We start from the raw sequence: 24783 nt of genomic DNA, 5'->3' as shown, positions 1-24783 counted from the left end.
TGGTGCGGTGTGAAGAAGGGGGTTGGGGGGTGGAGGCAGACGTGTACAGTTAGACTAGAAGCATCACTCGCTATCCTGGACCATAACATTTCCATGCTACCTTTCCTTTCCCTGCCCCTTCACAGCACCACAGAACACAGCCCTGTTTGGCTGAGGGAGCTACCATCCCATTGGCCATACTGGGTGACGTCTTGCTTCTGAAGCTCCCTAATAAACATCCTTTAACTCCCATGCCCACTGCTATTGCTGCTGCTTTTTCATTTGCGCCTACAGCCTGCCCCCGCCTGCGGGGCAGCATCGGAGCCAATCACACCCCACCCTCCTCCCGCAACAGCCAATGGAGTTTGAATCATTCCGAACGCACCAATCGAAGGGACTCGGCCCTGCGGTTTGAGCCCATAGGTCCAACGGGGAGGGCTGGTTCGTGAGTGGCTGCGCTAATGGCCAATTAGCGCTATTCTGGGTTGTGTGGGGGTGTAACTGACCGTGCGGCGGCAATTTTTTGAACCTCAGCGCTGAGGAAGGTAACGGGAGCGGGGACCCGGCCGCTGCGGTGAGTGCGGGGAGCCGGGCGCCGCCTCCTGTCGGGGTTCGGAGAGGGACGGGAGCGCGGGCGCTGGTTCCCGCGCAGGCAGCGGGGCTGGGGGACGCCTCGGCCCGGCCCTTCTTCTCTCTCTCTCTGGGTCACCCAGTGCGGCTCTGGCTGCTCCCCTATGGGCGCCGCCGGGTCTCTGGCCCGCTCTCCCCGGGCGCTCAGAGGTCGTTCCCCGCCCCCCAATCTCTGGGCTACGGTTTAGGCTTCGTCCCTAAAAAGCCTTGTTTAGAACCGGCTCCTGCCCGGAGACAAGGGCGGCCGGGGGGCGGGAGGGCTCTGCCCAGCACCAGCTGTGTATATCAACCTCCCGAGCCACCCCCCGCAGCCCTGGCTTCAGCTGGGTGTGTAAGCGTGGCCCATAGCAGGCCGCCTGTGCTCACAGGGAGTGTGCTGTGCCGGCCCCAGCCTGCACAGGTCACTGGCCAGTAGAAATAGATTTGCGGCAGACACTCCATAGCAAGTGCCAGCAGGTCACTGTTTCTCAAGCCCCCTCGTGTACACTCCTCCTTGGAAAACTGTTTGTTTGTGTGCAGATCGCTTTGTTTAGCATCTTCTGACTCCTGTTGCACTGTTTTTTCTTGTGAGTGCTGTCAACTGTTGTAAGAAAACTTCTTTCTTTGTAGCAAATGGCAAGCAATTTGGCCTGCTGATAGGATGTTATCTCTTTTTCTGGTGCCACCTTGTCCAAAGTCTTTACAAGTTTGTATGATTAGGGTCAAGGTGCTGTTTATTAAATTGTTGAGGATTTTACTTTAGATCTTTGTGGAAAGCCTTCCAGGATGTCTAGATGTTCTGGGATCAGGCTCACTGGTAGAGCTGAGGACACAGCTAATCTAGGGCATATCTTCGCTAGGGTTTTATAACACATGTAACCACAGCCCTGAGGCATGGCTTAAGACTGCTCCCTGTTGCTTGCTGCTTGGAGTGGCTTCTCACCTCAAGGGTATGGGTCCTGTGGGCTCGGCTGCCAGCCCCACACTGCAGCTTCGCTGTGGCTCCACTCCATCCCCAGCCTCTGCCCCTGGCCTTGGCCCTGCTTCTGGCCCCAGACCCTGTCCTCCAGCTGCAGCCCCAGCCTTGGCCCCCTCTCCTTGGCCCCCCCCCCCCATCGGAGCTGCAGCTCCACGCCTTGCCCCAGCTCTTGGGGACTGCTGCTCTGTCCTATAATTTCCGTGCCTTTTTAAAGATTCCACAAACATGCATGATCCTCCTCGCTGTCTGCTAGCTCTGACAGAATCATAGAACCCACAGAGCTCTGCTCTATTGTCATAAGCATTGCAAGCACAGGACGCACAATCCTCCAATATTTCCAGAGCCATAAGAAGAATCAAATCAGTGTGGAATGTGACTTCCTTGGAGGACAGATTGCTGTGGGGCATAGTGAGAACCAATTCAAGGTGGTTGGTGGTGTTTATGGAGCACTGGTTCTGAGGCTGAGAAATGAGCATTAACTGGTGAGATTGCATTGTAATTCAGATTTGGGATGACTAGCAGTGGCTGCAGAACTTTTGGATGCGCGAGGCCACATTGCTGGATCTATGGCCTGAGCTCACCTCAGCTTTCCAGTGCAGGGAGACCAAAATTAGAGCTGTACGGAGAAATGAGTGGTGATTGTGCTGCGGAAACTTGTAACATTGGATTGTTGTTGGTCAGTGGGAAATAATTTTGGAGTGAGAAAATCCATTGTTGGGGCCCTTGTTGTGTAAGTGTACAGGGCCATTTATCATCTCCTGTGCAGGATTATGACTCTTGGCAATGTGCAGGACATAGTGGATGGATTTACAGCAATGGGATTCCCAATCTGTGGTTGGATGATTGATGGCGCACATATCCTTGTTTTGGCACCATACCACCGAGTATATCAACAGAAAGGGTTACCTTTATATGGTTGTGCAAGCATTGGTGGGTCATCAGAAATGCTTCACCAACATCAGTGTTGGCTAGTCAGGGAAGATGCATGATGTTTGCATTGTTAAGAACACAGGACTGTTGAAAGTTACAATCAGGGACTTTCTTGACTGGCAAATTACTATTGGCAATGTTGAAATGTGAGTAGTGATACTGGGATGACCCAACATACCCCTTGCTCCCTTGGCTCATGAAGCCATCCACCTCGACAGTACCCAGGAAAGATTCAGCTACCAGCTCAACATGTGCAGAATGACAGTTGAATGCGCTTTTGGTAGATAGAAGGGGCGCTGGTGGTGTTTAATCACACAATTGGATCTGTGTGTGTGTGTGTGTGCGGGGGGGGGGGGGGGATCCTAATGGTTTAGCTGACTGCTGTGTCTTGCATAATATCCATGAAGCAAAGGGGGAAAAGTTGCCAGTAGGCTGGTGGTGGAGTGGCTGATTGAGTTTGAATAGCTAGACACGAAGGTTGTTAGAGTTCAAAATGAAGCTGTACGGATCAGGGAGACTTTCAAAGAGTACTTTAACAGTGAGCCATAGTAATACGTTGTGTACTGTGCTCTATCTGGTTCTGCTGTTTTGGGGCCCGTTGGGAATTATGTGGTGCTTGGTGTACATCTATAAATATTACACTATCAGTGCTTGCTGTACATCTGATTATTACACTCACTGATCCTATTAGTTGTCACGCTGTACAGTAACAAATAAGCTACTCAGGTGTTCTATAGGTGTGGAGGGGGAACCTCTGAATGCTGCAACAGCAGCAGCTTCAGATAAAACACACAGGTACTACAGTAGAATCTCAGAGTTATGAACTGACCAGGCAACCACACACCTCATTTGGAACTGGAAGTTCACAATCAGGCAGCAACAGAGACAAAAATAAAAAGCAAATACAGTACAGTAGTGTGTTAAATGTAAACTACTAAAAAAAAAAAGCAAGGCAGCATTTTAATCCTGCTTAATAAAATTTCAAAGTGGTATTAAGTCCATATTCAGCTGTAAACTTTTGAAACAACAACCATAACGTGGTGTTCAGCATTACAAACATTTTCAGAGTTACGAATAACCTCCATTCCCGAGGTGCTCATACTTCTGAGGTTCTACTGTAATCACAATGGAAAGTGCAAGTTTAAAATTCAGAACTCCCTTCCCTTGCTCCCCTAAAGGTTTAAACAAGATGTACTTATTGACACTTCTGAGTGATGCTGTGCACAAGCACTCTAAAGAGCAATAGCCATGGTGAGTATAGCCTACTAGGGGTGAGGAAATCGCTCAGTTGCATGAAACTGAGTTTATGGCGATGCTACTGAATACTGGCACTGTTTTCTACAGGTGGTGGTGATTTTTAGATGATCTCACTCCTGAGGGTAACAAACGTATAGAGAGCACAGCTGCTGCTGGCATTCTGAAGCTGCCCGCGTGTTGCTAGCCTGGGTACTGCAATGATGCCTGCCAAAGTTATCACTGACTGACATGGGAAAGCATCCTACTACGGAGGAAGAAATAAGGCTTCCATCCCAAACCTTCGGCAGAGGATTAAAACTTTCACGGAGGTACTCTTCATTGTGCTGTCTCAGGAGGATACAAAGAACTGTCCCTTTGTACATAAACTGCTCCACATAGCCCCTCTTGCCTAATTCTACAGGGGGAATGAAAAGGAGATAATGCTACCTCTTTGTTGTACCGCTTCCTCTTCTAATATGAGTGAATTAATGAAAAGTCAATAGCTGTGCCCTGTAAATTGGGGGGGCGCCATAAGTACACCATTGTAATAGGAAAAACAAACACTTACCTAAGGTTCCTTACCCTGCATGGGGCTTGCCTGTGCTCAACTGCTGGGACTGACTAGACTGCAGTGGAGTCTCAAACAGGTTTCTGGCTCATGGCATAGCTGGATCTCCCAGTTGCATGTTCTTAATTCTTCACTTCCCCTCCACCTTGTCATCCTCACTGTTCGCACCAGGGGCCTGTGGCTTGGGCTCCTCGGAGTTATGCACGATGGTGTGTGGGGTGGTGATGGCATGCTACAAAGTATGGCATGCCTTTTTGTAAAAGCAGCAGGTCTGTGGCTTGGCATCAGTTTGATCATTGGCCTCTCTGGCCTTCTGATATGCCTAATGCAGTTTCTTTGCTTTCACATGGCACTGCTGCTAGTCCATGTCGCCCCTCTTCTCCTGCATCCCCCATGCAATCTGCCCAGAGGTGTCCACGTTTCTGTGGCTGGTCCGTAGCTGTGCTTGCACAGCCTCTTCTTCCCAGAGACCCAGGAGATCCAATATCTCCTGTCTAATCAAGGCTGAAGCGCATCTGGCCAGCATAGTCGGCTGGGCAGCTGCACACAGGAATGGAAAAATGCTAGGGAGACAGTCAAGAAAAAGGCATTTCAAAAAGTTGCAGGACTTCAATGTGGAGAGGGGGCAGGCATTCTGGTCTCAGTGATCCCTGGGCAATGGGGAGTTTGCACTAGTGACTAGAGCAGTCAGTGTCAGGCATTGTGGGACAGCTGCTGGAGGATTGTTAGGGCTGACAAAGGTAACGCAGCATCTATATTTGTGCTGCATTGACCTCGGTACATTGACCATGGCTCAATGCTGCTGGGGGAGGCGGTGTTGTTGTGTTGCTGTAATGGGGCGCTTACATCAGTGGAAGAGACATTTAAGTGTGAACACATGCACAACTAGGTTGACACAAGACAGCTTATATTAGCCTAACTTTTTAGTGTACACCAGACCCAAGTGTTTATTTTCATTTGGTAGTACAATAGCTTCTCAAAGAAAAATCTAGATTTGATTTCCTGGCAATTATTTACAGTGCTTCATAACTAATACACTTTTTCTCTTAATAATCTTAGAAATCTGATTACTTTATTTGCCATTACATCAAACTACAGTTCAGCTTGAAGAAACAGGGTAATCCTACAGCCGCGTCAATATACACAGCAGTTGAATGCATGTTTACATTTGAGTGCTTGCCTCATGCTGGCAGAAACAGTGGTTACAAACTCAGCTGTTTTGCTTTCCAAAAACTGTAAAACTTGTAAAGAGAAAAGTACAGCAGCCACCTAAAATGAAGGTATAATTTCTCTCAGCAGAGAAAGTGAGGCTTTCAGAGCGAATGCATGTGTGAGTGTTTCGTATGCATAGCAACACATCAATGGAAAGATCTTTAACAAACTGTTTTCGTGTGATCATAAAAATAACATAGTAAGAGGCATCTTTCTGAAATGCAGCTCAAGTGTGGGACCAGTAGAGTAAAAATTTATCCCTGTAGGAGATGGAAGTCACTTGCCTTTATCCAACTTATTTTAATAAGACTATGTCTACACTAGCACTTGTCAGCAAAACTCTTGTTGGTCAGGTGTCTGAGGAAAACATACCCCAACCAACATGTTTCACCGACAAAAGTGCCGACGTGGACCGCGCTATGTCGGTGGGAGACACTCTCCCGCTGACATAGCTACTGCTGCTTATTGGGGATGTTTTAATTATCCTGACAGGAGAATTCTTTGCTGTCTGCATAGAGCGGCTACGTGGGAGACCTTGCAAGGTCTCTAGTAGAGAAATTGCTTATGGAAGCAGAAAGTCAAATTAGAAATTATTCTCCAGATATAAATTGCCTAACCATGGTTCAAGAGACCAGAATGTGATCCAACATTGTAACGGTTTCATTGACTAAAATTCTTTCTAGCCCTGTCATAATTTTTATTAAAAAGTGAGGAGTAATTTTTAAATACATATTTTTTACTGCATTCAACTAATAAAAAAATCAAAATTTTGAAACCTAAGCCTTTTAAAAATCAGTTGTAGTAATGTTCTCCTTGTGTTTCAGGTTCAGTGATGTACACTTTGTATTAAGGAAAAAAGCAGATATAAAATGAGCTGGGTTGTGGAAGAGTGGTAAAAGGCCTTTCCACAATGACGCTTCAGAAGATTCAAGAGCTTGAAAGTCAACTAGACAAGCTTAAAAAAGAACAACCGCAAAGACCGTTTCAGCTTGAATCCCTGGAGGCAGCTTTGCAAAAGCAGAAGGTAATAGTCTTAACGCACCAAGTAACTTTTAATGCATTTTTATTCTGCTCGTATCCATTTAGAGTGCTGCTGCAACGATTCTTCTACCTGTCACTTTGACCATGTCACCTCTCTTGGCGCCCCTCCATTCTCTATTGCAATAAACAAGCTGCTTGTCTTCATTTCCTAGCTCCTTCATGGCCTACCCCATCCTAGGTATCCTTTTTTCATTCACTATTGAAATGTCAACTCCAGCCTCCGATCAGCCCATAACACATCCATTTGTTAAATTTTTCAACAAGCATCTTCGGGCATTCTCCCATGCTGACTGTCAACTTCTGCTTGGGAGGAGCTTCCCATAACTATCTGCAAAGTTCCCTCATCTTCTTTTAAAGCCCTCCTTACAACTCTCCTTTACTGTGATGCCTACAAAAAACTTAACAGTTAGGCCAGGGGTCGGCAACCTTTCAGAAGTGATGTGCTGAGTCTTCATTTATTCACTCTAATTTAAGGTTTCGCGTGCCAATAATACATTTTAATGTTTTTAGAAGGTCTCTTTCTATAAGTCTAATATATAACTAAACTATTGTGGTATGTAAAGTAAATAAGGCTTTTAAATTTTTAAGAAGCTTAATTTAAAATTAAATTAAAATGCAGATCTTATCAGTTTTGTGTGATCCTTGCCCTTGCTTTTCCTTGCTGAGTTTTCCAATATCTGGCATGTATTTGGATACTTTAAGCTGCACACTGGCTTCTGAGTGATTAGTTGTTAGCAGGCTCCGAGAGGGACAGAGGACAGACTTCTTGTGTGAAAATACCTGTTCATGCAGGTATGTGGTGTGACAGACCCAGACCAGTGGGGTACAGGAGTCTGGTAGAGGGCAAATATACTGGTCACTGGATGCGTAGTTTTCTGTTCCCTGAGTGACCAGAGCAGGGGCTGCACTAGAGTAATCAGGAACCTGCTAGAACCAGTTAAGGCAGGCAGGCTAATTAGGACACCTGGAGCCAATTAAGCTGCTAGAATCAATTAAAGCAGGCTAATCAGGGCACCTGGGTTTAAAAAAAAAGAGCTCACTTCAGTTTGTGGTGAGAGTGTGAGGAGCTGGGAGCAAGAGGCACAAGGAGCTGAGAGTGAGAGGGTGTGCTGCTGGAGGACTGAGGAGCACAAGCGTTATCAGACACCAGGAGGAAGGTCCTGTGGTGAGAATAAGGAAGGTGTTTGGAGGAGACCATGGGGAAGTAGCCCAGGGAGTTGTAGCTGTCATGCAGCTGTTACAGGAGGCACTATAGATAGCTGCAATCCACAGGGCCCTGGGCTGGGACCCGGAGTAGAGAGCGGGCCTGGGTTCCCCCCAAACCTCCCAATTGACCTGGACTGTGGGTTCTTCCAGAGGGGAAGGTCTCTGGGCTGTTCCCCAACCCACATGGTGAATCTCTGAGGCAAGAAAATCCGCCGATAAGCGCAGGACCCACCAAGATAGAGGAGGAACTTTGTCACAGTGGATCCAAATGCTGAAAGCATTGCAAATGCAATTTTCTTCAAACAGTTAAATTTCACTGGCAGGGACGTCCAGCAGGTCAGAATAGAGGCCCTATGATCTCTCTCGGTAGCTTCAAGTGCACTCCGCAGTTCTCCAAACTTCGATGCTCACGATTCTGAGCTTTTTAACTGAATGAGCTGCATGTCAAAATCTTCAACGCCCATCCACTGAAATACAGACAAATCCAAGTCACTTTTGTTGAACTTTTCAGGTTTAATTAGAAAAGAAAGCATTGGGCCAAATCGCTGGAAATATTGAAATCTGTCAGAAAATTCTGATTCCTGTTCTTGCACGTACATTCTAATCTCAACGTCAAATGCAACGCGCTGTTCCACATGGCGTGATAGTGATGTAAGCAGCAAATCAGGACTTAAATTGTTCCAGCGCCACTGTGCTGGAATATTTTTAAGGTGGAGGTGCTGAGCTGTGCCCACTCTTGCCCTGTCTGCACCACTCACTGCCCCAGGCTGGGGGCAGCTGCAGAGCCCTGGGCTGACGGCTGGAACCCCAGCCTGGCAGCAGAGTCCCCCGGACCTGTGGCCGGGACCTGGAGCCGGCAGTAGGCTGAGTGGGGCTGGCAGACGGCACCCCAGTTGGCAGGGGGGCGGCGGCAGCTAGTACCCCAAGCCAGCAGCGGAGCCCCCGGGACCAGTGGCTGGGACCTGGGCAGTGTGAGTGCCACTGAAAATCGGCTTGCGTGTCGCCTTTGGCACGCGTGCCATAGGTTGCCTACCTGAGTTAGGCTGTAGTCTCAGTACACAAGCCGCCTATCCTAGTGACCAATGTTGTCTCATTGTTTCCTTGTACTCTCCCCTTTTTCCTTGTCTTGTACTTAAATTGAAAGCTCTTTGAGTAGGGACCATCTTTTTGTTCTATTTGTATAGCGCCTAACACAGTGGGGTACTGGTCCATGACGAGGGCTCCTAGGTGCTACGGTAATAGCAAACAGTCACTTATACAATGTGTCTAGAATGCTGTGCAAAATGTTAATCTTATGAGGCACAGTGGGGGGGAGGGGTGAGAAAAAATTAAAAATACCTTTATGTAAATTGTTTTGATAAAATGATTGTACAGGGTGCTTTCTAAAACAAATTATTTCCACAAATGGATATCTGTGAACATTCGTCACTTCATATAAAATATAATTTTTATAAACATACCAAAATTGTCATGCTGATAATTTGCACCCAGTCTCTCATATCAGATAGTCATTGGTATTTTCTGAACGATTAGCTCAACTTTTTTGTACCCAGCAAAAGGCTCATTCAGAATTTACAACAACTTGTCTATATGAGTGTGGTGGTTTTAAAATACTGGAGTACATTCTGTTGCAATGGCCTATTAAAATTGCTGCTTCTATTTTCATAGGTTCCTAGGCCAGAAGTGACCATCCGTTCTTATCTTTTATATAACAAAAATCACAGAACCTCCTAGAAATAATTCCTAGTGCAGAGCTTTTAGAGAAACATCCAATCTTGACTTGAAGATTTAAAAATATTATGTACAACTGTAATCTCCCACTTATGCATAGGCAGTATAGTTTGAACCCCAAACATTCATCATTGTAGCACAGACTGCTATCGCTTGAGCTAAAAGAACTAACTCTTAGGTAAAGAACCTACAATTTAATCAGGGCTATAGTCACAAAAAAGCCATAACACCTAGGTTTATCGCTGATCAGATTAATATCTGCATAACGTCATTGCTGCCATCAAAAATTGCCAGACCAGTAAAATGTAGATTACCTACTAGCAGTTTTTTGTGCTAATACTCACTCTGTGAGCAGTGATTGACACCTGTGTAAGGTAGTGAATGAAAATGACACTAGCCCACTATCCAGGCCTTGCTGTATATTCAGTCTTAAACTGTCACTGGCCTCTTGCTCTGGTAGTACTTTTTGGGGACTGTTCTAAGTCCAGTATCTCAAACTGTCAGGGATAGGAGTGTATGCAGTATACCTTTCAAAGGCTGGGAATATCAACATTTTTTTTCCAATGCTACATAACACAACACAGATCATGAGAGAGTGAGTATCTTGAACTTGCATTATTCTGATTACTATCTTGCATCCGTCCTTCAAATCGGACATGGCTGCTCCAGCTGCTATCTTGAGGAAACACAACTTGAGCATTGATCTAACTCTAGTCATTCAGGAAATACTGGTTGCTAACATTGACCGATTTGAAGGGAGAGGAGCAAGATGATGATCAGAGTCATACGGCTTTTAAGTTTAGCTCTTCTGATGATGTGCAAGGGCTGTAAGCACTTCACTGGTCTGGATAGGTGCTTTTTATAGCCAATACACTTTTCCAAGAACAGGTGTGGGGCCACTGATTAGAGAAATTAGATGAATTGTGGTGAATGTGTATTTTGATTTTAAATGTTACACAGGGAAGCCGTCTTTTCAAAAATGTGATATGGACATTGGTAGAATAGCAAAATAGTTTTGTGTGTAACTGCAATTTTCAGTGCTGTCTGGCCTTTGAAATCTAGTGAATAAAAATATTCAAATAGCACTTTTTTTATAAAGCAGAAATTGTTTCTTTTGTAAGTGCTCTCCACACTTCACTCTGAATAAAGATGTTTATTCCCAGACTTGATCAAAATCTAAAAATAAGGTGTTTTTTTATAATTGACCAATCAAATAGGTTGAAAATGAAGGTGCAACGCTAAAAACAGAAAACCAGAGTGATGGAATTGTGTGATAATGAGAAAACAAAGCAGAAAATTTCACATGATCAAGTAAAAGAATCACACGTTAATTATCAAGTGGAACAACTAACTTCAAGCAAGAAACAAATTGAAAGACTAGAACAGGAACTTAAAAGGTGAGACCATACTGTTCTGCTTTAACTTAAGTGTGCCTGTTATCTCATTTAAATATTATTTTGCTTAGACATGTAAATGACTCTCAAATTACTGTCTTTGTCTACTTTCTTACTTTAATTTAACTGCACTCCATATTTAAATAGAAGTTTGAGGCCAAAATTTTCAAACCTGGGTGCTTAAAACAAAGTTCCTAAGTCCCATGTTTAGGCCTGTAAATAAAGTGGTTTGATTATGTGACATAATGCACACCTGGAACTCCCACTAAGCCCAGTGGAATTCATAGGTACTCAGCACATTTGAATGTTTGGCCTTTTCTTTGTTGGGCAAAAAGGTTGTTTTAAACCTGTTAGCTTAACAGGATTGGAAAAAAATATATATACCTTTTTGCCTCTCAAAATAAGGCCTTTTATGTAAGTGCCTAAATATGGACGCACTATATATCCTCCGCATACCCACCACTATGGCTGCAAATAGTCATTACTCCACATTCCCCACTTTGTCAGTCACCTGTAAGAAACACTCTGGTGCAGGTTTTTACATTCTCAACCCTCCCAAATTGATCTGCCACTCACCTAGTTTCTATCAGGAACTGTACCCAAATCCAGATCTAGTGCCCATATTATGAAATCTTCCTCTCAAAAAGACAGACCAGTGTACTGAAAACTTCTTTAAAACACCTTTTTTAATGCAAAGGTTCTAACTGCATCAATAGCAGCACGAGGCAGAATTGACCACTGGCTTCATGATGTTGATTACAAGTATGTACAGAATCTTTGTATACAGGTGGTTCTCTAATAGGACTTTAAGGCATTCTGTGTAGCTTGGCAAGGCACTATAACCCATGAATTGAAATGTAGTGTACTCTAGGCTTAAAGTCAAGGCAACATGATCTATGCTTCCTTTCAGTTGAGATAGCACTGCCATCTTACTGATTTGATGGAAGTATACACAGTGTGGAAAGTCATCCTGAATTGCAAGTGCATACATACCACTTGGATCAGATACAGCTGGCACAAAGGTGAGACATGTTAAATTTTAAACATTTCAAGGAACAGTATGGTGAGACCAGGAAAGGAAGCAAGTTAACACGTCAGTGGGCACACCATCAGTTGGTGTCTTGCGGTGCTTTGAGGTACAAACAGAGCAGCCTGTTAATTTTTTACACACACAGCTTTCTGGGCACAATTTCACAGAACTTTTTTTCAGTGAGTAGTATGTAAGACTTGCCCAAACATTATGTTGAAGATACGGTTTGGCCAGCCCACCATGATATGGCACATCCCCATGCCACTTTGCCAGGACCTCTGAGGGGAATTATTGCAGAAAGCAGCAGGGCTGAATACTTCCATGGGCAGACTAATGCCTCTTAAACAGCTCTTTCTTTGCCATTTTGGGATCATCAAGGAGTATGACTTCCTGAAATAAGTGCAGTTGTCTTTATTAAATACTATCCTTTTTCTATATCAGAATGAACTCCATCCCCTCCCCAAGGCATTGGGTTAAGAAATCCTGATCTACTCTCCATGTAAGGTCTCGCACTCGTTATGCCTTAGTAATTTGGAGGCAATCCACATAGTTATGCTGTACAAGGTGGGGAAAATCTGAGTAGTTGCCACAGTTATGGCATGGAAGGCCACCTCCCTTCCTTTCCACCTAACAGTTCTCTGTTTATCACTAACCTCAATAGTGGGACTCTCCTCAAGATTCTCCCTAACACCTGCACAGCTGTCTGGTCACTGTCAGAGCCAAGAGGAAGCGCACAGAGAAGGACATGCTCTGTGAGGTTGTGCAGGTCTAAAAGTGAAATGCAAGGCAATAAGTCAGGGGTGTGAACAGCTGCTGAAGGAGTAGAGGGAGGACAAAGATGCGCAAAAAAAAAAAAGCTGCTGCTGACCCAGCTGCTCAAATGAGTTGTTGATCAGTGAGCATTAAGGATCTTGCTGCATTAGTTCACCTAGTCCAAAGCATGGATAAATATGGGACATTGGTAGGGATATAGACACATCCACTTGTCAGTTATCTCTGTATTCTACTTCCATGGACAACATGTCAGAACAAAGAACTTTGATTACACATGTCATCTGTGCTACACTGACATCCAGTCTGCATAGTGTACTTGTACCTAGTCAAGATATAGAGCTAGTAAAGTCATTTATAAGTATTCTTTTTGTATGTGTAATATGCTGTGGTGTTAATAAAGTACATACTTGAAAGTTGGTGTGACTGACTTTGTATTATTTTTTAGCACTGCAATACCAATCAGGCTTCCATACTTTTTTAAAAAAGTCAATGCATGTATATTACAGAAGTGCCTTTTATTTAGTCTAGAAATACACCACCTGTACTATACTGCTGGTCATTGACAATGTTTCTATCTTCCTTAAAAGTCATGTATATCACAAAAAACACCAGTTCTATTAACCAAGCCTATTCCTATGAAACTATTATTACCTACTGTCGAAGTAACCTTTTAAAGCTTCCTTTACCTGAAGTGTGTTAGCAATGCAACTGTTAGCTAGCCTATTTTAGATCCAGCCCGTCCACCTCACTCATCCACCCTGGCAATAGGGTCTCTCAGCGAGTGCTGCATGCTGTGCATTGCATAAGAACTGAGAATGTTTTACTTGTTGATATGGAGCTTTAGCATAAGCCCTTCCAACTCTGCCCACTTCACATTCCTTCTTCAGCTGCACATGTGAGAGTCAAAATTTTCCTTGCTTTTGTCTAGCTTGCTAGTGTATGGCTTCTTGAGCCAGAGAATTAAGGGTAGGCAGTTACCATAAACTATGCTCGGCCCAGAAATGTTTTTAATTCCAGTTGGATGGAGTGGGGAGTCTGCTTTCAATACGTAATAAAACACAATGTTTCTAAAACCGTGGGTGTCCTGAATTTCTCTGACCCAGCCAGGGTTTGTCAGTAACATTTCCCTTGTGATCTACCAAGGCCTGCATAAATTTTGAAGTTTTCTTTGTTTATATGCTAAGATGCTGGGCAGGGGGAGCACAGAATGGGGATATTCCCTACCTATAACTCCAGCACATTTACGGAAACCCAGCTTATTGAATCTATTTATTCTTTTTTGCACAATTGCCTAACTACCTCATACAGCAGAGTATGCTTTATTGTCTTGCATACCTCAGTGATGAGTGTCCTTATCATTGATTGGATTTTTTGGGGGGGGGGGGGGGGGTAATGTAAACCTTCTGCCTATCTAAGTTGGCAGCAACAAGGGCCAGGTTCTGTATCTAGGGGTTCCGTTTCAATAACGCAATGCAAAACCGGCTCAAGCCCCCACCCAGTGACCTCGGACAATTACATACTACCACCTGGGCGCCTCTAAGAGGCAATACTTCCCCTCTCGCAAGCACGGAGTCTGAGTGTAGCAGAAAATGTTTAATAACATGAGGTAAACAACATCAGCATTAAATTGGAAAAACACCACAAACAGGATTCAGAACACAAACCATGAGCAAAAGACCCATACCAGCACATTGGGCTGTGTACTTTCCCTTTAGTTCTTGAATCCAGCAACCCAAAAATCACCCAGAGTCCCCAAGGTCCAACACCCCCAAAGTCTCTTGGGTCCAGCAACCACCAAAAGTCCAACAACCCCCAAAGTCTCTGTCCCTGGTCAGTGCAGCCCCAGACTAAAAGGGGGACACGCAGGGTGTTAAGGGGCACCTTACGTGATCCAAGGCCGGCCGTCTCTCCGTGGGGTTCCACCGCAACCTTCACCACGAGCCAGTCCAGTTCCTGCCATCCCACAAACTGCTCTGCTCTACAAGCTGCACCGCTCCGCTCACCGACCTGTGAGCCGCTCCAGCCGTCCCTGCAAACATCTCCGCTCGCCATTCCTTGGGCCGCTCCAACCGTCCCCACAAGGCTCCGTGCCGCTCGCTGCTCCTCCAGCCGTCCCCGCAAACTGCTCTGCCAGCTGCTTAGCAATATAGCTTCAGGCTCCCCCACTATTTAACACAGCACTCAGTGATCTCAGCTCTTAATAACTTTAACTCTTTTGTGATTTCAGCTCATAGTAGGGGAGCCCCAGTGCTGGTGCACCATTGGCCCAAAGTGAATTCAGCTCAGCAGCCTGTAACTAGACTCCTAATGGAATCAAAGTTAGCTCTGGCATTCGAGAGAGAAGGTAGTGCAATTGGTGTTCCAAGCCCTCAAAGAGGGCCCATACTATCAAGTACAAATACCTGTCCCCATCCTCTCTCTCAATTCACTGGGTTGTGGAACCCATGTCTAGCGAGTGCTACTTAGGTGATGGTGAGACACTCTGTCATAAAACAGTTTCATTGTCCTTGATTCACATAATCAGGGTAACACTTTATTCCTCCTGCCCCAATAACAGAGAAACTGGGGATCCCACCCCATCCAAAGTAACCACTATCAGTTGCGGTTGTCTCATGCCAGGCGGGTAGGTGTGCCTATGCAAACAAGATCAGCCCCTGGAGTTCTTTTCCACACTCGCCATAATTCACCACTGGATGTCAGGGTAGAGCTCATCCTGACTCTGCTTACAGTAATACCAAATTGATTACCCCACTAATTGATAGCAAACTGGTGTTGTAAGATTCCATAGGGCAATCACCGCTTGTTTCTCTACTGTGTAAGGGCAGCTCTCGCCTTGCTATTTTTATGCTGGGGGAGTGGGGTGAGCTGAGCATGCAACTCTAGGAATGAACTTGTGTCTAAAACTTCTAGAACCACTGATTGTCCCACCACTCATTAGACAGGCTCAAAACTCCCACTCCACCAAATGTGGTTGTTCCATGAATAGCTATAACAGACTAGCCTCTGCTTTTATTTTCCGGTTATCCACAGCTGAGTCTTTGAATGCTGTGTCTTTGGGAATGTAACACTAGAATGCCTATCCAGAGTGCAGCATGTTTTTGCCAATACAACTCAATGCTATGTAGACATCATGCCAGCAGAAGTGGCAGAGTGTAAAATGCACTTTGCCAAAATAGTTTTGGCACTGTCACCATGATAACAGATTTTTTACCACTGCAACTTTCTAATGCAACTTTTTTGAGACAGGCTTGAAAATGTTGACCTAACGCTTTAACTTTATCACTCTCATTAATAGAATATAAAGAGTTTGGAGGTTATATGACCCTTAGGGGGATTGTTGTACATATAGCAGTAGCTTCATAAAATGGAATCTTAATAAAACAATTTAATTATGAACATTTGGGGAATCTGCGTATGTACAGTTTACAAATTGTTTGATATTGGGGACCCTGTGTCAGACTGCAAACTCCATTTTGAATGGGGGTCTTTTAGCCTCTGTCTTTTTACCTCCATCTTGGACTAAAATTCCAAGTGGTGGGGGCATGGGACTAACAATGACAGGCTGTTAAACTTTGATGATAATTTAAATGGAGCACTCTGGGACAAAGCAAGGGCTACCATCCAGGCTAAACTAGTTGTTCAATTTCTGAATTCTAGGAGTGATGGTAACTAAGCAACAGAATCTGTGGTAAAGTACTTTCATTAGCTGATGAGGCTGATTGGGAGTCACCTGATAAAGAAGGGGGAGGTAATAAAAGAGGGTCTCTAAACAACACTGGGGAAGGAGGCAAGGAGAGAAAAGACCACAGATACTCCATGATTCAGGGGAGAAACCATGTGCATGAGGGCAGAGAGAGAGGAAGAATCCTGAACTAGAGGACACTGACCTCAGTCCAAAAAAATGCTCTAAGTGTGGTGAGGAAATTGAGGCAGGGTATTGTGTATAGGGTTTTATTTTATTTTATTTATTTATTTTTGTCCAGATCTGTATATTTATTGTGCTTGCCAACAGAGAGTGGTTTTTTGGAACCCTTGTGAAGTCTGTGTTCAACTACCACAGAGGTTCTCAAACTATTGTACTGGTGACCCCTTTCACATAGCAAGCCTCTGAGTGTGACGCCCGCCCCCCATTAAAAACACTTAATATATTTAACACCATTATAAATCCTGGAGGCAAAGCAGGGTTTGGGGTGGAAGCTCACAGCTCGAGACCCCCCCCCCTAATAACCTCTTGACCCCCTGAGGGGTCCTGACCCCCAGTTTGAGAACCCCTGAACTACCACATGTCACTGAAGAGGTGAACTGTGTACCCAGAGTGCCCACAATGTTGGAGCTCTGGGAAAAGGGTGTGTTTAAGTCTGCAGGGTCAGTGCTGGCCTGGGTGCCTAAGACAGCTAGGTCGTGTGGTCCCATTTCTGTCAAGTGGAACAGAGCCTGTGCCCTGGAAGTGTACCAGAGAAGCCGAGGGAAAAGGCCATGCTGCAGCCTATTCAGGCCAAGGGAAGCTTAAGAGCACAAATCAAGCATATTGGGACATAAACACAGCAGTTTTGTAAATGTCCAGCAGAGGGAGCGTTATTACAACTGTGACCAATCTTAATATCATTAAAAAGAACAGGAATACTTGTGGCACCTTAGAGACTAACAAATTTATTTCAGCATAAGCTTTCGTGGGCTACCGCTCACTTCTTCAGATGCACAGAATGGAACACCCAGACAGAAGATATTTATACATACAGAGAACATGAAAAGGTGGAAGTACCCATACCAACTGTAAGAGGCCAATCGAGATGAGCTAGCAGCAGCAGGAGAAAAAAACCTTAGAAGTAGGCAGCTCTCTAACTCCACATTCTACAGGCCATTATCCTCTGATCCCACTGATGATTACCAAAAGAAACTACACCATCTGCTCAGGAAACTCCCTGAGAGAGCACAGGAACAGATCTGTACAGACACATGCCTAAGACCCCGACCAGGTGTATTCTATTTGCTACCCAAGATCCATAAACGTGGAAATCCTGGATGCCCCATCATCTCAAGCATTGGCACCTTAACAGCAGGATTGTCTGGCTATGTGGACTCTCTCCTGAGGCCCTACGCTACCAGCACTCCCAGCTATCTTCGAGACGCCACTGACTTACTGAGGAAACTACAATCCATCGGTGATCTTCCAGAAAACACCATCCTGGCCACTATGGATATAGAATCCCTCTACACCAACGTTCCACACAAAGCTGGACTACAAGCCATCAGGAATAGTGTCCCCAATAATATCACGGCTAACCTGGTGGCTGAACTTTGTGACTTTGTCCTCACCCACAACTATTTCACATTTGGGGATAATATATACCTTCAAGTCAGCAGCACTGCTATGGGTACCCGCAAAGCCCCACAGTATGCCAACATCTTTATGGCTGACTTAGAACAATGCTTCCTTAGCTCTCGTCCCCTAATGCCCCTACTCTACTTGCGCTACATTGATGACATCATCATCTGGGCCCATGGAAAAGGAGCCCTCGAGGAATTCCACCAAGATTTTAACAATTTCCATCCCACCATCAACCTTAGCCTAGACCAATCCACACAAGCGGTCCATTTCCTAGACACTACTGTGCTAATAAGCGATGGTATTATAAACACCACCCTATACCGGAAATCTACTGACTGCTATACTTACCTACATGCCTCCAGCTTCCATCCAGGACACACCACACGATCCATTGTCTACAGCCAAACTCTAAGATACAACCGCATTTGCTCCAATCCCTCAGAGAAAACACCTACAAGATCTCTATCAAGCATTCTTAAAACTACAATACCCGCCTGCTGAAGTGAAAAAACAGATTGACAGAGCCAGAAGAGTACCCAGAAGCCACCTACTACAGGACAGGCCCAACAAAGAAAATAACAGAACTCCACTAGCCGTCACCTTTAGCCACCAACTAAAACCTCTCCAGCACATCAAAGATCTAAAACCGATCCTGAAAGATGATCCCTCACTCTCACAGATCTTGGGAGACAGACCAGTCCTCGCTTACAGACAGCCTCCCAACCTGAACCAAATACCAGCAACTGCACACCATACAACATAAACACTAACCCAGGAACCTATCCTTGCAACAAAGCCCGGTGCCAGCTCTGTTCACATATCTATTCAAGTGACACCATCATAGGACCTAACCTCATCAGCCACGCCATCAGGGGCTCGTTCACCTGCACATCTACCAACGTGATATGCCATCATGTGCCAGCAATGCCCCTCTGCCATGTACATTGGACAAACTGGACAGTCTCTACGCAAAAGAATAAATGGACACAAATCTGACATCAGGAATCGTAACATTCAAAAAGTGGGAGAACACTTCAACCTCTCTAACCTCTCAGTGACAGACTTGAAGGTGACAATTTTGCAACAAAAAAAACTTCAGAAACAGACTCCAAAGAGAAACTGCTGAACTTGAATTAATATGCAAATTAGATACAATTAACTTAGGTTTAAACAGAGACTGGGAATGGTTGGGTCATTACATTAATTGAATCTATTTCCCCATGTTAAGATCTCCTCACATCTTCTATGGGTCATCTCGCTTATCACTTCTAAGGTTTTTTTCTTCTGCTGCTGATAGCTCATCTCAATTGATTGGCCTCTTACAGTTGGTATGGGTACTTCCACCTTTTCATGTTCTCTGGATGTATAAATATCTTCTGTCTGGGTGTTCCATTCTATGCATCCGAAGAAGTGAGCTGTAGCCCACGAAAGCTTATGCTGAAATAAATGTGTTAGTCTCTAAGGTGCCACAAGTACTCCTGTTCTTTTTGCGGATACAGACTAACACGGCTGCTACTCTGAAATATAATCATTGTAATTGCTTCTCATCCATGTGTCCTTTTTGTGTATAATTCTTTTAGTTTGGAGTCTTCTGAAATATTAAACCTTGAGTGTATATGTAATATACAACAATTGTCTTTCATATAAGAGAAAATTTAAACCACCAAATATCACTAGAAGTAAAGTACAGATTCCAATATTTATTTGAAGGTGTCGTATTGTCATCTAGAATAATATTTTTAGTGATATATCTTTATTATGCCTAATTTTATATTTCTTGAGCAACCAAAATTGCCATTCAATGTGCATTTGGGGCTCTTAAAAATGTATGCTTGGACCCTATTTGTTTCTGTAACTAATTCCTTGCACTTCTAATTCTTTTAAACAGGTACAAATCCAAACTTGAGAGAAGTCAGCAAACATTGATTACAGGAGACTTATCATTCAGGAGTACACCACAGAAGAATTTTACTGCTCCTTTATCACCAAATCTCAATCACAATGGTAATTTTTTCCCCCTTGTCTAATAGGCAATTGAATAAAATGTAAATTCCTTTGAAAGTACAGGTCATTCCAGAAGCATAAGAAAACAAAAGGTTTATTAAGAAAACAGCTGACCATGTGTTTGGCTTATAATTTGTTAATGTCTATAATTTTCCAATATTTGAAAATTAATTCTCATGAGTGAGTGTGTTAGAATTTAAGTGAGCATGCTTTGTGAGACCAAGAATATGCTTTGTCTTGCTTCAGGGAAGGATACAAGTGCAGACACTAATATGGACATAATATATGTGCATCCTAACTAATTATGTTCTAAAATAAAATATTCAGGTGAGGTTTTCATTAAAAATAATTGAAATTCAGTTTTACTGGCTGGTGAATCGGGGGCTTGAGGGATTTAGTAGTAAGTTCTCAGATTTCAAAATGCTTACCAGTGACAATGTACCATCACACAATTTGTTTGAGTTTAGGGTTGTGAAATTCAGAATCTACAATACAAAACAGAAACATTTCATGGACACTAAATCAAGGTATTGCCAAAAATGTCAATTTGGCAACCTGCCTAACGAGTTGGAGATCAGTTCTTGTTCTCCTTTGAAAGCTGAGATTTCAGTTGCTTTCAGAAGGTGCAAAGCATTCTGGCTATGGTGTTGCTTGAGAAAGTGGCTGCTACAGTTATGTAGGAATTAAAGTGGAGAGAAGCAAGATGTGACTTTAGGCTGAGATTTTCAAATGTGTGGTGATTCTCATTATCAAGAAGTTAGGTGTCCAACTCCCACTGATTTTTCTTTTTAAGCTCCTTTGAATATCTGAATCTCAATGCCTGATACTTTAGTCATGCTACAAATAAATGTTAATGCCAGGGGAACAATGGGAAAAATTTCTTCATTCAGGTGATATTACAATCTACATTTGTACCCTTGGTATTGGTCCCTCAGTCTAGTGGTTGCATTTTCATTGTGGCACTGAGTTCCATATCTCAGTTTTCAGTCCTTGAACTATTCAGTTTTAGAAGAACTCCCCTTGAGTTGTTGTCTTTTATATATTACTAGAGATTAATGAGGGCTGTGCTTTTATCACCCTTGTCTAATATTAGGCATAAGAAATGGAATAGGAAAGATTATGTATGAAATGAGCCAGATTATTAGCAAATATTCATTGTCAATTTGAATAGTCTAAGTTTGAAGAACTCCAAGAAAAATACAATAAAGAAGTTGAAGAAAGAAAAAGGCTGGAGGCAGAACTGAGAAATATCCAGGTTAAAGTAAATATAAATTTGAAATGGGGTATATAGTATTTCAGCATTGTAATCTCATTTAATGTGTGAAATGGAGAAAGGTGCAGTTCTTCAAAATTAACCATATGATTTTTCAGGGAAACTGGTAAAATTAAATTTGTTCATGCCATTGAGATTAAAGATTAAGAAGAGTAAGCAGTGGGTATGGTTAATTTTCTGGCAGCATTTTCCAAAAATTTAGTATTAATTAGAATACACAAAAAGGACTTTTTAAATATTTTCATGTAAATAATCACACACGACTGAGAATTTCTCAATACCTACAGTTATAAAGAGGGATAGAATTTATGGGGAATGCATATGTTTTTGCATTTAAAGTCTGAAAATGACCTCTTATGTTTTCTGTTTTAAAAACAAAACAAACAAAAAACCTAACCTACTCAAGTTGGGCATAGTTCGGTTTTACGACCTTAAGAATATACTAGTTCAGCATGCTTAAATCCTTTTTTAGTAAACTTGTATAGAAAACCTACAAAATCCCACTGAAGTCAGGGATTAAATTCTTGTTAATTTTCGGGGAGCAGTATTGGGGCCCTTAGTGCTTTAGTCACAAACTCTATTCAAATGTTAGCTATATTGGAAAACCAAGTTCAGTAAGTACCAATACCAGCTTCCTTGTATTTTTAGAACGTAAGAATGGCCATACTGGATCAGACCAATGATCCATCTAGCCCCTTATCCTTCTGGATGGTGCCAGATGCTTCAGAGGGAATGAACAGAACAGGGCAATTTATTGAGTGACCCATCCCCTGTTATCTAGTCCCAGCTTCTGGCAGTCAGAGGTTTACAGACACAGAGATTGTCTAGGGAAAGAAAAATATCTGATATTAGAACCAAAACATGTTATTTGAGTCCAGGTATTTTGTTAAAATAAGTGCAAATAAATGAATCTCTCGTGTGTGGAATGATTTACATGTAGAATTGTTGCTAATGTGATCACCACACATTTGGAGATGACTAGAGCCCTATAATGGGTCAAGACTCACCACTGCAACACCTCCTGCTGTCATCCTGGAAATTGGCTCTTTCACAGCCTTGGCATGCTCTCTGCAGGCCCCTGTCTCACCCAGACCCCGGTGCCCTATTCCACTGGGGTTCTGCCCTTGCAGTACCTTCACAGTCTTGGTGGATGTCCCCGCCCCAGGGAAACCCCACCTCCCTATGTCCACCTTGCCTCAGTCTTGGCTACTGCCAGTCCCCATCTAGCCCCCATTCACTGGGGCAGACTGCAGTATGATTGCCACTCATCACTGGCAAGGAGGGCTTGGGCCTGCTGCCTCTGCATACCCCTGGGCTGCCCTCTGCAACCCCAGTACCTTTTGGCCTTGCACTAGGCCAGCAGCCTGGGGGGTTTTCAGGCCAGAGCTCCCCAGCGCCTCTTGGTTTCCCCCAGTCCTGCTCCACCTTAGATACCCAGGTACATGCCCAAGCAGCCAGGCCCTTCTCTCTCTCTAAGGGGAGAGAGAGAGAGTCTTAAAGCACCTGTCTCACAGCCCTTTTATAAGGGCCAGCTGTGTTCTGTTTGGGGCGTGGCCCCAGCTGAGGCTGCTTCCCCAATCACAGCTCATTCCCTCCTCTCCCCCCCCCTGCTGTTCTAAGCCCTTTAAGGCGGGAGCGGGGCAACCACCCCGCTACAAGCCCTTAGTCTAAAATGTAGCTATATTTGTCCACAGAACACAAATGAGGATCAGATCTAATTTACCGTAAGTCTAGAACTAAGTACATAAATGAATGTTGTGCATGTCAAGAGCTAGCTCTACAAAATTGATCTGATCATGAGGAATGTGGTGGGAAGGTACCTCAATGTTAATTGATAAGATGCTTCTCTTAAAAAACAAAACAAAAAACTTCATATACTAAATATAAGGAACCACAAGTCAAACTTCTTGTCATTGAGATGCTGGCCAGCTTAGATATATTTGAACTGAACCCTATTCAGCTGCCTGTGATGTTAATCGGCAAAGTATTCCAGTCAGTTGACTGTTGGGGGTGTAAAAGCAGAGTGGTGTGAATCGTATAGTCCTTTGCGCTGATGAATGATGTGTGTTGCTGACTCTGTTATCAAAAATTGTCACTGACAGCTTGACCTATTGCCCTACCTTATTTTTACCATACAGTAGTGAATGAATTCTCTTATAAATTGTCAGCTGTGCAAAGGTAGCTATGCTTTCCCCCCCTCTTTTTAAATAGAAAATAAATCATTCTCATCCTCAAAGTACTAAGAGTCACAGAAAGATTGCTCGGCATCAGGCTTCTTCATCAGTGTTCTCGTGGCAACAAGAAAAGACACCAAGCTGTCCTTCATCCAGCAGTCAAGAAACCCCTTTAAAGAGGGGTTTCACTTCAGCCCATTTTCCATGGGAACAAGAAGCAACTCCTAGCCACAGTGGCTTAAGATCAAAGAAGACAGATTTCAACAACAGTTTTTCTGACAATTGTGGTAATTCTTCTGTCATTGAGCAGTTAAAAACACAGAGCCAAGGTATCTTGCAAGTATAGTTATGACTTTTTATCTATTTTATAAATAAGAAGGTCTTTTTTTAAAGATAATTAAAACCTGTGTTTAAGGACTTCACTGAAGACTGTTTTATGTATAAAATGGGGGTAAAATACCTACTCAACTTGTAAGACTTTTTGAGATCTCTGGGTAAAAAACACCATATACATGTTTATTAATTATTTTATTGATTTATAAAGTTTTTCCAGTATGAAAAAATTAACTGAGTTAAGAAATTGACTTGTTTTATTGTGTTCTTGTATGTAATTCTTTGGAAGATTTCTGTAGAGTAATCTGTTCTAATGTTGAGTCTGAACTTTTGATGAGCTTAAACTTAACCCAGACTTGATGTCTCTGTCTGAACTTTTAATCAAAGCTCTGACCTGCGAACTACTCATGACACCCCCCTCCCCTTAAGTAGTCATCTCCCCTTTTCTCTTTCTGAATTTACATTTTAACCTGTTTTATCCTGTAGAATCTTGATTGATTATACATGACCATTATGATCTGTTAATCACTTTGTTTACTTCTGTGTATAAATATTGATGCTCACCCCTAATAAACTTGCCACACTTACTCTGAAGCTTTTCAAGCTAAGGATAGTGTGAGCCCGTTGATCAACGAATTGGTGTCTGGTCTCTGACAGATTGTGAGCCCCATACCAACTCCGCACGAACTCGGGTGCTGGAGAGGTGAGTGAGGACTTGCTTTTTACCTAACAATTTGGGGGCTCGTCCGGGATTTCCTTCTGGTGCGGTGCCTCTGTCCAGTGGTCAGACCACTCATATACGAATTGGCAGGCGCCACGGGAGATTTCTCCCAGCCAATTCAATATTGAGGGGTCGTGTACTGGACAGCAGGGTAAACGCCAGTTGGAGGGCTCCTGTCAGACACCATGGGTCAAGGGACTAGCGTGTCTCTTGAGAGTCCGTTGGGGATTGTAAATAAGTTATGGAACGAAGGGAAACTC

The 24783-nt window shown here is 43.6% G+C and overlaps 1 pseudogene; it reads left to right on the top strand.

The window, feature by feature from the left end:
- Positions 1-6382: 6382 nt before the first annotated feature.
- Positions 6383-24783, top strand: part of LOC128833788 (centromere protein F-like) — a 51343-nt pseudogene continuing 32942 nt past the window's right edge.

The sequence above is a fragment of the Malaclemys terrapin genome, chromosome 3 (genome assembly GCF_027887155.1).
Source record: "Malaclemys terrapin pileata isolate rMalTer1 chromosome 3, rMalTer1.hap1, whole genome shotgun sequence".
NCBI classification, from domain to species: Eukaryota; Metazoa; Chordata; order Testudines; family Emydidae; genus Malaclemys; species Malaclemys terrapin.
Note: the sequence above shows the minus strand (reverse complement) of the source record. Positions and strands in the feature narration are given on the sequence as shown.